Genomic DNA, 12240 nt, shown 5'->3' on the forward strand with positions numbered 1-12240 from the left:
TGGCATACTCCTCAACCGACTACACCAAGCCACTGGACTCACTGACACTGCTCTGAACTGGTTTAAATCATACCTCACAGACAGAACAGAATACATTTCTCTTGGAAGCGCAAGGTCCCGGCAACACACGGTCACCTGCGGAGTCCCCCAGGGGTCAGTCCTTGGCCCCATCCTCTTCATCATTTACATCCTCCCCCTGGGCCACGTCATCAGCCACCATGGAGTCTCATTTCACTGTTATGCCGATGACACACAACTGTACGTAAAATGTGACTAACAACCCACTGCAACTACAGCACCATCATCTTCAACACTCACCACCTGTCTGGAGGAAATAAAGGCGTGGATGAAACACAATTGTCTCCAGTTAAACAGCTCCAAAACCGGGGGAATCCTTGTTGGCACCTCACATCAAGTCCAGTCATCCTCCATAACCGGTATAACTATCTCTGGCCAAGACATTCCCCTCTCCACAACAGTCACCAATCTTGGTGTAAATAACATCTCAGAAATATTGCAAAACTCCGTTCTACACTCACCTTAGCTGATGCTGAAAAACTGGTCCACACCTTTGTCTCCTCCAGACTGGACTACTGTAACGCACTTCTCATCGGGATCCCTTACAAGAGTCTGCAGAAACTGCAATATGTCCAGAACAGTGCTGCTAGGATCCTGATGAGAGTGCGAAAGTATGACCACATCACACCCATTCTCCACTCACTTCACTGGTATCCCGTTTCAGCAAGGATTGAATAAAAGGTCTCAATCGTCACCCACCAATGCATCTATGGAAATGCCCCCCCCCCCCCTACCTGAAAGAACTACTCATCCCTCACACTACAACACGATCCCTCCGCTCAAACAACTCCAACCGCCTCATAATCCCTAGAACTAAACTCAGCACCATGGGTGATTGAGGCTTCTGCTCTGCCGCTCCTCGGACGTGGAATGCCCTCCCTGACCATCCAAGGGCACCACAGACTTTGGAGACTTTTAAAAAAGGACTAAAAACATTTCTTTTTAGCAGAACTTGAGTTCTTGAGTTCATGAGTTTTAACCTTGCACAAAAATGTTGTTGCACTATTTATAGATATTTTACTTTGATGTTTTTACCTTGCTTTTATGACCTTGACTGTAGCACTTTGAGATTTGTTTAAATGTAAAGTGCATTACAAATAAAATTTATTATTATTATTAAGAGCTAAGCTAAAGCTAACACCACACCGGCTCTCTTTACCTAGCCTTTTCCTTGCAAATGTACGGTCGCTGATGAACAAAATGGAGGAGATCCGACTCAGCATTACACACAGCAAGAGACTTTTGAACTCTAATGTCATCATCTTTACGGAAACATGGTTAAACAGCGGAATACCGGACAATGCTATTGAGCTAGCGGGACTTCACACATTCCGGGCAGATAGAACACTAGATGGCTCCGGTAAGACCAGAGGTGGTGGATTGTGCATTTACATTAACAAAGCTTGGTGCACAAACTTGGCTATTGTTGGGAGACATTGTTCAGCTAACCTTGAGTTTCTCATGGCTAAATGTAGACCGTTCTATCTACCACGGTAGTTCACTTGTACGATTATCACTGCAGCCTATATTCCCCGGGACGCTGACGCCAAGTCTGCCATGAAAGAACTTCACACAGCCATCAGTAAACAACAGACCGTTCACCCGGAAGCTGCGTTTATTGTTGCTGGTGATTTTAATCATTTAAACTTAAAGACAGTGCTACCAAAATTTCACCAGCATGTTTCTTGTCACACCAGAGGAAACAAAACTTTTAGACCATGTTTACACAAACATGGCTGGAGCCTACTTCGAGACACCCCTCCCCCACCTGGGAGGGTCAGATCACCTTTCTTTGTTCCTCACCCCCAAATATGCACCTCTCATCAACCGCGTGAAGCCATCAGTGAAGACCATCAAGGTGTGGCCTGCAGGAGCAGATTCATCAATTCAGAAAAGGTTTCTACACACAGACTGGAGTATGTTTGCTCCTCAAGCAACCAGTGGCTCTCACACAGACATTGACTGCTACACCCCCACTAACACAGAACGTTTAGGGAACGTTAGGGAACGTTAGTTTTTGGTTCTCTAAAGGTTAGTTCGAACCAAACCAAAAACTAACGTTTAGGGAACGTTACCTCCAGGTTATAACGTTCCCTAAACGTTAAGAGAACCAACCAACTGTAACGTTCCCCTTCAGTTGCCTCGTCCCATCACACAACGTTCCCGTTTGGTTATTTTTGGTTGTTCTGAGTATTTGAAGTAGCACAAAGGTTTGCTGACACTCGATTTAAATTCACTCAAAAAATATTGTACTTATACAATCTAAGTAAGATAAACAGCATAGCAAGATAATCTATTTATTTTAAGGCTGATATCAATTTAGCTTAAAACAGTACTTTTGTGCTTGAATTTTTTTATAACTGTATTAGTAAAAATACTTAAAACAAGAGTCTATCAATAGAACGATTTTCACAACTAAGAAAATTCCCTTCTTTAATTTAGTTTGCAAACCGAACCGTTCCACCCCCTACCCAGTAGGGGAGCCTCTGCTCTGAGCTGACCGACTCCGCGTTACGCAAAGAAGACAAAACCACGCACAGGACCGACCATGCTGCACGACTTGGGCTGGCTCACGGAAAGGAAAACGAAGTACTTTACACTTTAATGATGTTGTGGTTGTAGTGGGAGGGTTTGTGGTTTAACATTAAAGTCTTTCCCTCGTACGGCTTTGTTATATTCCGGTTCTGATCAGGTTGACCAAAAATAAAAGTTTGGCTGAAGTAAACAACTTACTTTAGCTTACGTTTTCTACGTCGTCCGCTATCTTGCTAGCTATGCTAGTCATGCAGTGAGCTGCTCCAAATCTTTTCTTTTTAGTAAACTGTTTGTACACAAACTATGTTCTCAATGCTGAGTTCATGTGTTGAGCCCCAGGCGAGACTTGGAGTAAAGTCTCATGCTGTGTCGAGCCTTCTTAGTGTTTAAAAATGTTGATTTGGATGCTGTCATAGAAGGGCCCTAGCCCTCCCATTCAAAAAGGCGAGGCCAGAGTTGTGCTTTAGATGGATTGTTTACGTCTTTCCCTTGTGTGCTGCTGTGCACGACGTGTCTGCTTTGTCGCATTGTATGTTTTGTGTCATCGTTTTAACATGAAGACAGGACATGGAAGAAAGACAAAGAAAGCCTTCCAGGACCTGGCTGTACGCAGGCTTATAACAGGCAGGTGCTATTTTATTGTTCACATTAGTATTATGCTTAGCTTGACTGACAAGAGGTTTTAATTTGACTTATAACTTTGCTTCATTTTGACTTCTACTCTAGCGGCCTGCCGGAAAACCTTCCCTGCGCTGACTGCTGCAGAAGCGGAGGATTTGATTGGGAAAGTTCTGAAGTTTGCCCAACACAGACGGTAAATTGAAGTTCTTCTGCGTTAAGTTCATAATAAAGTAGATCAATAAAATTCTTTTGTCAATGTGTTCATTCTTAGTATTACATGTCTAACTTTTGTTTATTTCTTTATAGGCCAGCTGAGAAGGACTGAGCCGTGAAACCATGGAGCCCCTTTTTAATTTTTAAATAAACTTTATTTTTTTTTCAGTGACTTTTTTTGCACACACTTTGCAAACACATCTTTATTCATCTTGCACTACAGCCTTATCTTTTTTGTATTTTTTTCAGTTGTTTGAATATTAAAGTTGTGAAATGCCATCAAGTTTGCCTGTTCATTCATTCCTACTAATATAACTTTTGTAGGTGTGTACGTGTGTATATACAGTACATACATACACACAAATGGTATGGGTGTTAGTTTATTTAAAGGTTAGGGGAATCTAACCTTTTCTAAGCGTTCTGGGAACGTTCGTTTATGGTTACAGCGAATGTTTCCCCTAACGTTAAGAGACCGTTCCGTAACGGTCGCTGAGGGTTGAAACGCTAAGGGAACGTTCCCCTAACGTTCTCTAAAGGTTGCACCGCTGAGGGAACGTTCCCCTAACATTTTCTAAAGGTTGCAACATTAAGGGAACGTTCCCCTAACGTTTGCTAAAGGTTGCAACGTTTTCGGAACGTTCCCCTAACGTTTGCTAAAGGTTGCAACGTTTTCGGAACGTTCGCCTAACGTTCTCTAAAGGTTATAACTTTTAGAGAACGTTTAGGGGAACGTTCTGAGAACGTTCGCTGTAACCAAAAACGAACGTTCCCAGAACGTTAAGAAAACCTTTCAATTAACCTGCAGACAACCAAACTACTACCAAAAAAAACCTTCAACCCTAAACCCTAACCCACAACCAAAAACGAACGTTCCCAGAACATTCTGGGAACCAAAAATTGTTAGCTGGGACCTCCTCTGTACTAGATTATATCAACACCACCATAGACAATGTTACAACCCAGAAGCAGATCACCACATACCCAAATCAGAAGCCATGGATGAACAGGAAAGTGCGACTCCTATTGAAGACACGCAATACTGCCTTCCGATCAGGAGACGCTGTGGAGGAAAAAAAAAAAGTTTATTTTGTATTATGATCCTTGACAACAGCTAAGTGGGTCACTTGTAGATTCACTGTTTGTATAACTATTATTATTTTGTGTTTCAATTATCAAGTGTATAATTGTTTTGTGTTTCATTTATCATTGTTTTACTTAGCATAAGCCTTATATAACCTGTTTTAGTCACAAATGGAGCTCATGTTTTTGGAAACATTGTTTCGAGGCAGGTGCGCCGGACTCACCAAGGAATGGGCTGGTAGCGGGGACTGCCCCCCCCCGCTCACACACCATCCTTGTTTGTTAAGAGAATAAAAAGACGGAGAATCTGTCGGTCCGACAGAGCCTGCTGCAAGTTGCGTACGAGACGTCCAGCTACGTTGATGCGGGCCCTGCCGGACTGACGGCTCTCCAGTCCTGTGTCGAGGTAAGAGCTCTGAAATAGCGTATACTATGCATCACGTATGGAGTGCATGTCTGTTGCATGCTGTATTCTGTGGGGAATAAAAAGAGAGAGAGAGAGAGAGAGAGAGAGATTATATATATATATATATATATATATATATATATATATATATATTCTAGCAGGTACGGCCTCTGAGTGTTTGTCTGTAAAGGAGAGTGTACTTTACAGTGTGTATTGAGAGAGTAAGCCAGTTGCTTACAGCTGTGCCGTGGTCCGGGGGAAATAAATACATATTTGTTTTAGCGGAGCACAGAGTTTGGGTGTGTTGACAGTGGAGCCTGTCGAACACTTCCGTACTGTATTGTGTGACAGGGTAAAGGGACAATTTATCCTGGCAGGGAAAAAGTGTTTTTTGTGGTTATTTGCTTGGAGTCGACCACTCCGCGATCCTGTCTAAAGATTTTCACAAAACAGATGCACAGGCCTATAGCACATCCAGAGCAAATCTGAAAAGGGGCATCAAAGAGGCCAAGCACTGCTACAAGCTTAAGATAGAGGGACACTTTTCCAACTCTGACCCTCGACCGTTGTGGCAGGGCATTCAGGCCATCAGTGACTACAAACCCACTCACTCCACCCCCGCAGCCACTGATGTCAACTTCCTGAACAAGCTTAATGACTTTTATGCTCGCTTTGAAAGAGACAACAGAGAAACTGCCACCAAGCTCAAACCCTCAGCTGACCACCCCCCCCCATCACACTCTCCTCCACAGATGTCTGCAAGGCACTGAGCAGGATAAGCACGCACAAGGCTGCTGGACCAGATAACATCAGCTTTCCTCAACTATCCTGGTGAACTTCTATCACCTAAAGCATCTTGACCAACTGTGCAACAGTGTGGTATGGGAGCTGTTCTGTTGCAGAGCGAAAGGCACTGCAGCAGGTGGTGAAAACCGCCCAGCGTATTACTGGGACTCCACTACCCACCATCGAGCACATCCAGTGGAAACGCTGTCTGCATCGAGCTCGCAGCATCCTTAAGGACTCCTCTCCCCCAGCCCGCCTGCAGCTGCCTCCGGACCAGGTCCAGCAGACTAAAGAACAGTTTTTTTCCCCAGAGCTGTCTCTTTATTGAACTCCATTCCTCATTGATCCCACTCCCTTCATATACTGACAGACTCTCCTCTACCTCCTCACACCTGCCTCGATTTTGTTATCTGCAATACTATAATGTTCAGCTGCACTGCTGACTGTTACTATAGTAACAACTGTTTACATCTGCATCTTTTTGCACTTACCTTTTTGCACTACTTACATTTCAATTTGCACTGCTGACTGTTGATTTACAGTACCAATTGTTTACATATACATCTTCAATACCGTACTTTAACTGTAATATGCAATTACTTTCCACTGCACTTTAATTCGGATAGTTTCTGGCCAAACTTTACTTTATTTGTACTGCCTTTAAATCATTGTTATACTGCTCATTTTAGCCTAACTTATTATATCTATCTGTAAAAATTCTGTCTATAATAATAAAAGCCATCTGTATATATATTCATTGTAGATACTCACCTGTAAACTCTGTAAACCATTAGTATATTATGTTATTTGCACATATCTGTACAAATTTGCACTTAAAGTAATATCCGGTATAATATATTCACTACATTCCTAGCTGTAAATCTTGCTCACAATACTTGTTATCTATATTTTATATTCATAGGACAAACCCATCTGTAAAATTCTGTTTATAATAGTATTCATTTCTATAATTATTCAGTACATATCCATGTCCTTCACTTACGGAACCATTGTATATCCTGCACTTACTGCTATTGCACTTCTGGTTAGTCCCAAACTGCATTTCGTTGCCTTGTACCTGTACCTGTGTAATGACAATAAAGTTGAATCTAATCTAATCATATCTGTCTGATCTCCTCCAGCGTCCCACCCCCTCCTGCTCTGTTGGGATTTAAAATTGTATATGTGCTTAAACATTGTGTGTGATTTGCATTATACATTGAAGCTAAACGGTAAAAACATTATTTCGACAGAAATGAAGACATGTTGGTCATGCATTAAGTTTGTTGTTATAAGTATATAGTTTGTTGTTTGTTATATTAAGTTGTTTTGCAATACTTCTGTTTTATAATATAAGATGTTCTGCTACATTTTGTTATAATACAGCTCTCCTAAAGAAGTAGAATTGATTGTTAGGGATGCTCCCTGAGTCTGGTTCCTACCTTCTAGCCCCACTGATTTTTTTCCTAAACTGAGAGTCATAAACCTTAAGTCACATTCCAACTGAAAAGATAACGGATAAGCACACAAAGACATCACTGTGGTCTAAAGACCCCACCCTTTTGTGAGATAAATCTAGGGGTGTAAGAGCCAAAGAGTCAGACAAATTTGGGGAAGAGCCGTGTTAGGTTGACTCTGTGTTGTTCTCTAGGATATCCTATGTAATAAAATGGATTCACACATCCACATCTGAGATTTTGACTACTAATTGAATTTACCCTGAGATGGAGCAGGATTTAGCTCCAACAGCTCCCTCAGATCGTCTTCCTCCATAAACTTCTCTGTCCCCTCCGCCCGTCTCACTACCATGGGGCCACAGCATTCAGCTGCTCTGCTCGCCGTCTCTGGAATGTATTACCCCCCCCCAACTCAGAAACATTGATTCATTCCCCCATTTCAAGTCTCAACTAAAACACATCTGTTTTTCGGAAAACTGTTTATTCCACCTAATTTTCTATTGCTCTGCCTTTTCCGTTGTTTTGCTGTATAGTATTTGTTTTGCTGTTTTATAGTATTTGTTTAGCTGTATAGTATTTGTTTAGCTGTAGTATAGTATTTGTTTTGCTGTTGTATAGTATTTGTTTTGCTGCTCTTAATATATTAATTCCCTGTGTGGCGTCCTTGAGTGCCAAGAAAGGCGTCTTTAAATAAAAATTATTATTATTATTATTATTATTATTATTATTATTAATTTTATTATTATTATTAGAGCTCCGTGTGGGCACGGGCTATTATGACTTTCATATAGCAGCAGCTAACGTTAGCTACTCCGCTGTGATGTGGAGTACAACCGTCTAGCAACATTGTTGTGGGTGTTCTCATCCTGGCAACCAACGTGAACTTGGAGTCTGGGGAGGAGGGGGCAGGGGAGACGACTCTCTCCAGTATTTTGAATTTGTTCCACAGTAAGTCTTTTAAACACTAGTTGTCAGTATTACATATTGCACACATCTTTATTTATTAGAAGTCACTCAAAATGCCACGCCCTGTCTATGTGCTCCCTCACCTTTGGAACAAAGCCTCTCCTCTGTGGCCTTCAAGGCTTGGTTGTAAGGTCCCATGGCGTGGTTGATCCTGGCATCACAGCTCAGGTTCTTGGGCTTGTAGCAGAACCAAGGCTCGCCTGTACGGAGGTCAGTGTAGTTGCACAGCGGCTGGGTTGGACGTAGGCAGACATTACAGATGGTAGTTTTAGAGATGGAGCCTGAGCGGACGACGCTGGAAATGTTAGGGTTTGCTTCACCATTCATCCCTTCCTTGTTTTTCCCCTCCCTGCTGTTTCTGTCAGTCCTCTCTGTGTGTTGTGTGGGTGTCTTCTCCTGGCTTGTCACCACCTGCAGTGCATCGCACGCACCTGCGCCTTATCACCGCCTGCATCACACCTGAAACTCATCACTCATCACCCTGGCTGTTAAAATAACTGTCTGAAACTGGTATATTGCGCTGGCAACTAAGTTGTTTTTCCGTATAAGTGTTGTTGTTTTTCTTACAACCTCGTCTCTATCTACCACAGTTTGCTTGTATTTGCTGCCTGCCTGCCTGCCTGCCATCACTTAAGACTCTCCTGCCTATTTGCTCCTGTCCACCAGCCTGTTTGTCTGCCCTGTCAACTCCCCAGCACACTATCATCTGGCTCCTCTATAACCTAAACTTCACCGCACCTCTAACCTGTTTGACTCTTCTTGTGATAAAACTCTGCCTATTCACCTTACTGTGGGTCTCCGCATCTGTATCCTCTAACAGGAAAATGTAATCCTGTCAGGTTCTTCACTGTTGAGCCTCTTGAGCAATGGGATAGCCTCATTAGAGTTAGCCAGTGTCACCTAGATAGAGAAAATAGTAAGAGAACCAGAGTTAAAAGCACATGTAAAAGGTGTTTTAAAAGTGCATGCAAAAGGCACAAACACATTTTTCATCTGCTCAAAAATTTTGCTCTTTTAATTTCCAACTTGAGCTTTGCCAAGGCGATAGAAGATTTGTGAGGACATCTTTGAACTTTGTAAGTGAATCCTCAGATTTCACATACTGCCGTGAGTTGTAATCTTTCTGTTACCACACAGAGACCCATCCAGCAAACAAGAGACTACATATCTCAATGTGTCTTTCAACCACAAAAACGAGAGCCCCAGGCATTTCCCATCATGCCCTGGATCTTGCACCTGGCTCTAAAACATGGGCATGCCTTGATCAGAGTGGGAAATTAGCAACCGCCACCAGCCAATGGTGGGTACGTGGAGTGGACCTGGGTTAAAAAATTTGGCAACATATCCTTGGTGTTAGGTGTCAGCAGCAGCAACTGTTGAGGGCGAAGAAAAGAAAAGGTACATTATAGTACATTACAGCTTGACCTACTTTCATTTAACTACGGTGCTCTTAAGTCTAGATTCAATCAGATCTCCTTGATCAGTGTAAAGATAGTACAATGGAACGTTTAACAGAGCGACAGTAATAAACTAATATACATGATTACTGACAGTAAACTACTGGGTTATACTTGCACTGAATAACACATTTAATAAACAGAAACATAACTCTTGCAGCCCACATGAACAGATGCGCAATATCAGCACACACATAAAATAGCACCCTTGCAAATAAGCCTCCTGTTGCTAACGTTACATAACATCATCATCAGACTTACTAATTGATGCACGCACATAGTAGTGTCCATAAAGTTATTCCAATGAGTTAACGGTAAGAGTGATAGCGTTCCACGTTAACTCGAGACCGCTGTGTCCAGGCCGAGGCGCGGGGCACGTTTCCTGGCCAAAGTCATTCTTTCCCAGAGGAGCCTCAGCCTCTTTCCTTTATAGCAGAAGCCCCTCCTACAAGACAAACCAAAGTTAATTGGAAATCAATCAAACCCTGTTGTGTTAATTCAGCATTCCCAAACCTTCATGGTTTCATGAATACACGCTATATCAACAATAACATCAAAAATGAAATGTTACATGCTGAACAAGTTCTCTGTACACCCCTCTGGACTGGCTGACACTAGGGCCATTCCAGATCTTCCCTTCTATAAATTACTCCAGACTCTATCACTTACTGTTTGCCAATTTGACCCCTGGTTGCAATGAGAACAGGTGAATGAAACTAAAATAAATAACTTGAACTGAATTATGCATGTGTTGTTTTTATCCAAACATGATTCCTAGTCGTTTGACAAGTACTGAAATAAAATGACCAACCATGTGTTCATTGATGCAAACCCACATGCTAATGCTCACACTAACCATTCCCTTTTACTGGACATACAAAGGTTAGCTTAGCATGATACCACATGCTACCCCAGATTTACATGAAGGCATGGGCTAGCCCCATGACACAGACCATACTGCTCCTTCTTCTGTGGTTTTGACTCACAGCTGTTGCTATAAGTACAGATGACCACATGTATTCAAAACCCAAATTTCAGGAACAGGAGTCTTCTTCTTCGCCCAGAAAAAGCAAACAGATATTGAAAAGCGCGAGAGACTGGCATGATCAAAAAAAAGGAGTGGACATTGGAGATGGGAGATATTCTTAGACAGTGTACGTGGCTTTAGGAGTGTTTGTTTTTTACTTCCTTGTACCCTAACTGACACTTTGTTGGATGAATGACCTAAATCAAAAGAAATGCATTGGGTCATTAAAACATTGCAATGTTACCTCAGGCTGTAACCACAGCTAAGTAAGTACGACACACCTTAACAGTATATTTGACACAACATTAGCTGTTAACTTGTTGAAGGTTTGCCTTTTGTTGAATGAAGATAGATGGAGCAGGAGCACCAATAAGCACCAATATCTTGTAATTAAGAATACAAGAAATTGGTGCAGCTTGCAGCCCTTTTTGTGGTTGGTTGCCGGACAGAGAACAACTTGGTCAGTGCTTCTGGACTGAGAGAGAGAGGATGAGGAAGAAAGCAAATGTTGTGCATGCTGGTTATAGTGCACTCACACTGAAATACTCAGCAAAATGGCTCGTTCCAGACGTTGCTCTGAGGCAGACTTTAATTAAAAAGTTGATTGGAGAGGGGAAAACAAAAAACAAAGTGCAGAGAATTATAGGCTGCTCACCCAAAATGATTTCAAATGCCTAAAAAGGCATCCAAATCCTGAACGACGTGGTAAAAAAGGTCAACTACCATAAGAATGGATGGAAAAATGTATAAAATGGAAAAGGCTCAATCAATGATCAGCTCCAGGAAAATTAAAGAAGACTTAAAGTTACCTCTGAGTACTGTTATGATCAGGAGAAGGCTAAGTGAAGCAAAGCTATCAGCCACAAGCCCCCCTGCAAAGCCCCATTGCTAAAAAACAGACATGTACCGAATTGGCTGAAATTAGGCAAAGGACACATTGACTGGCCAAAGGAGAAATGGAGCAACATTCTGTAGACTGATGAGACAAATTTTTCTTTTAGGGTCTAGGGGCCGCAAACAGTTTGTCCTCCGACGCCCCTGTACTGAAGTCAAGCCACAGTACACTGGGAAGACAGTAAAGCATGGTGGTCCTTTACTAGGGATCATGGATCAGTTTCAATCCATAAAAATACTTGAAGAGTTAATTTTGCCTTATGCAGAAGAGGAAATGCCTTTAAAATGGGTATGTCAACAAGTCAATGACCCAAAATACACCAGTAAGGAGCAAAGTCTTGGTTCCAGATGAACAAAATCCTTGACGTGACATTAAATGGAGGAGACCGACCGAGGCCAATTGTGGTAAAATTCCTAAGGCACAAGGACAGAACGGAAATACTACAGAAAACCAGAAATCTGAAAGGTTCCAGAATATACATAAACGAAGACTTCACGGAGGCAATCAGAAGGAAAAGGAAAGAACTCATGCCGGATTTAAGAGCGGCGAGAGAAAGGGGGGACATTGCCTATTTACGACAGGACAAATTGATCATTCATCCCAGGTCCAGCACACCAAAACAACCAAGGCCAGCTAACGTCAATACATAAACAGGTAGGCCTATGAAATTTTGAAACTTTTATCTCACTATGTCACTAAATAAAACTCATACACATACT

General features: G+C 42.1%; 1 long non-coding RNA gene across 1 annotated transcript in view; it reads left to right on the forward strand.

Moving 5' to 3' along the window:
* The first annotated feature begins 8011 nt into the window (after nucleotides 1-8011).
* The window catches only part of LOC117953221, a 17077-nt gene continuing 12848 nt past the window's right edge, over nucleotides 8012-12240 (forward strand). Inside the window, exon 1 of the long non-coding RNA XR_004658583.1 lies at nucleotides 8012-8116. This is a non-coding gene — a long non-coding RNA (uncharacterized LOC117953221). The remainder of the gene's footprint in view (nucleotides 8117-12240) is intronic.

Source organism: Etheostoma cragini, chromosome 11, assembly GCF_013103735.1.
Source record: "Etheostoma cragini isolate CJK2018 chromosome 11, CSU_Ecrag_1.0, whole genome shotgun sequence".
In the NCBI taxonomy this organism is placed as follows: domain Eukaryota; kingdom Metazoa; phylum Chordata; class Actinopteri; order Perciformes; family Percidae; genus Etheostoma; species Etheostoma cragini.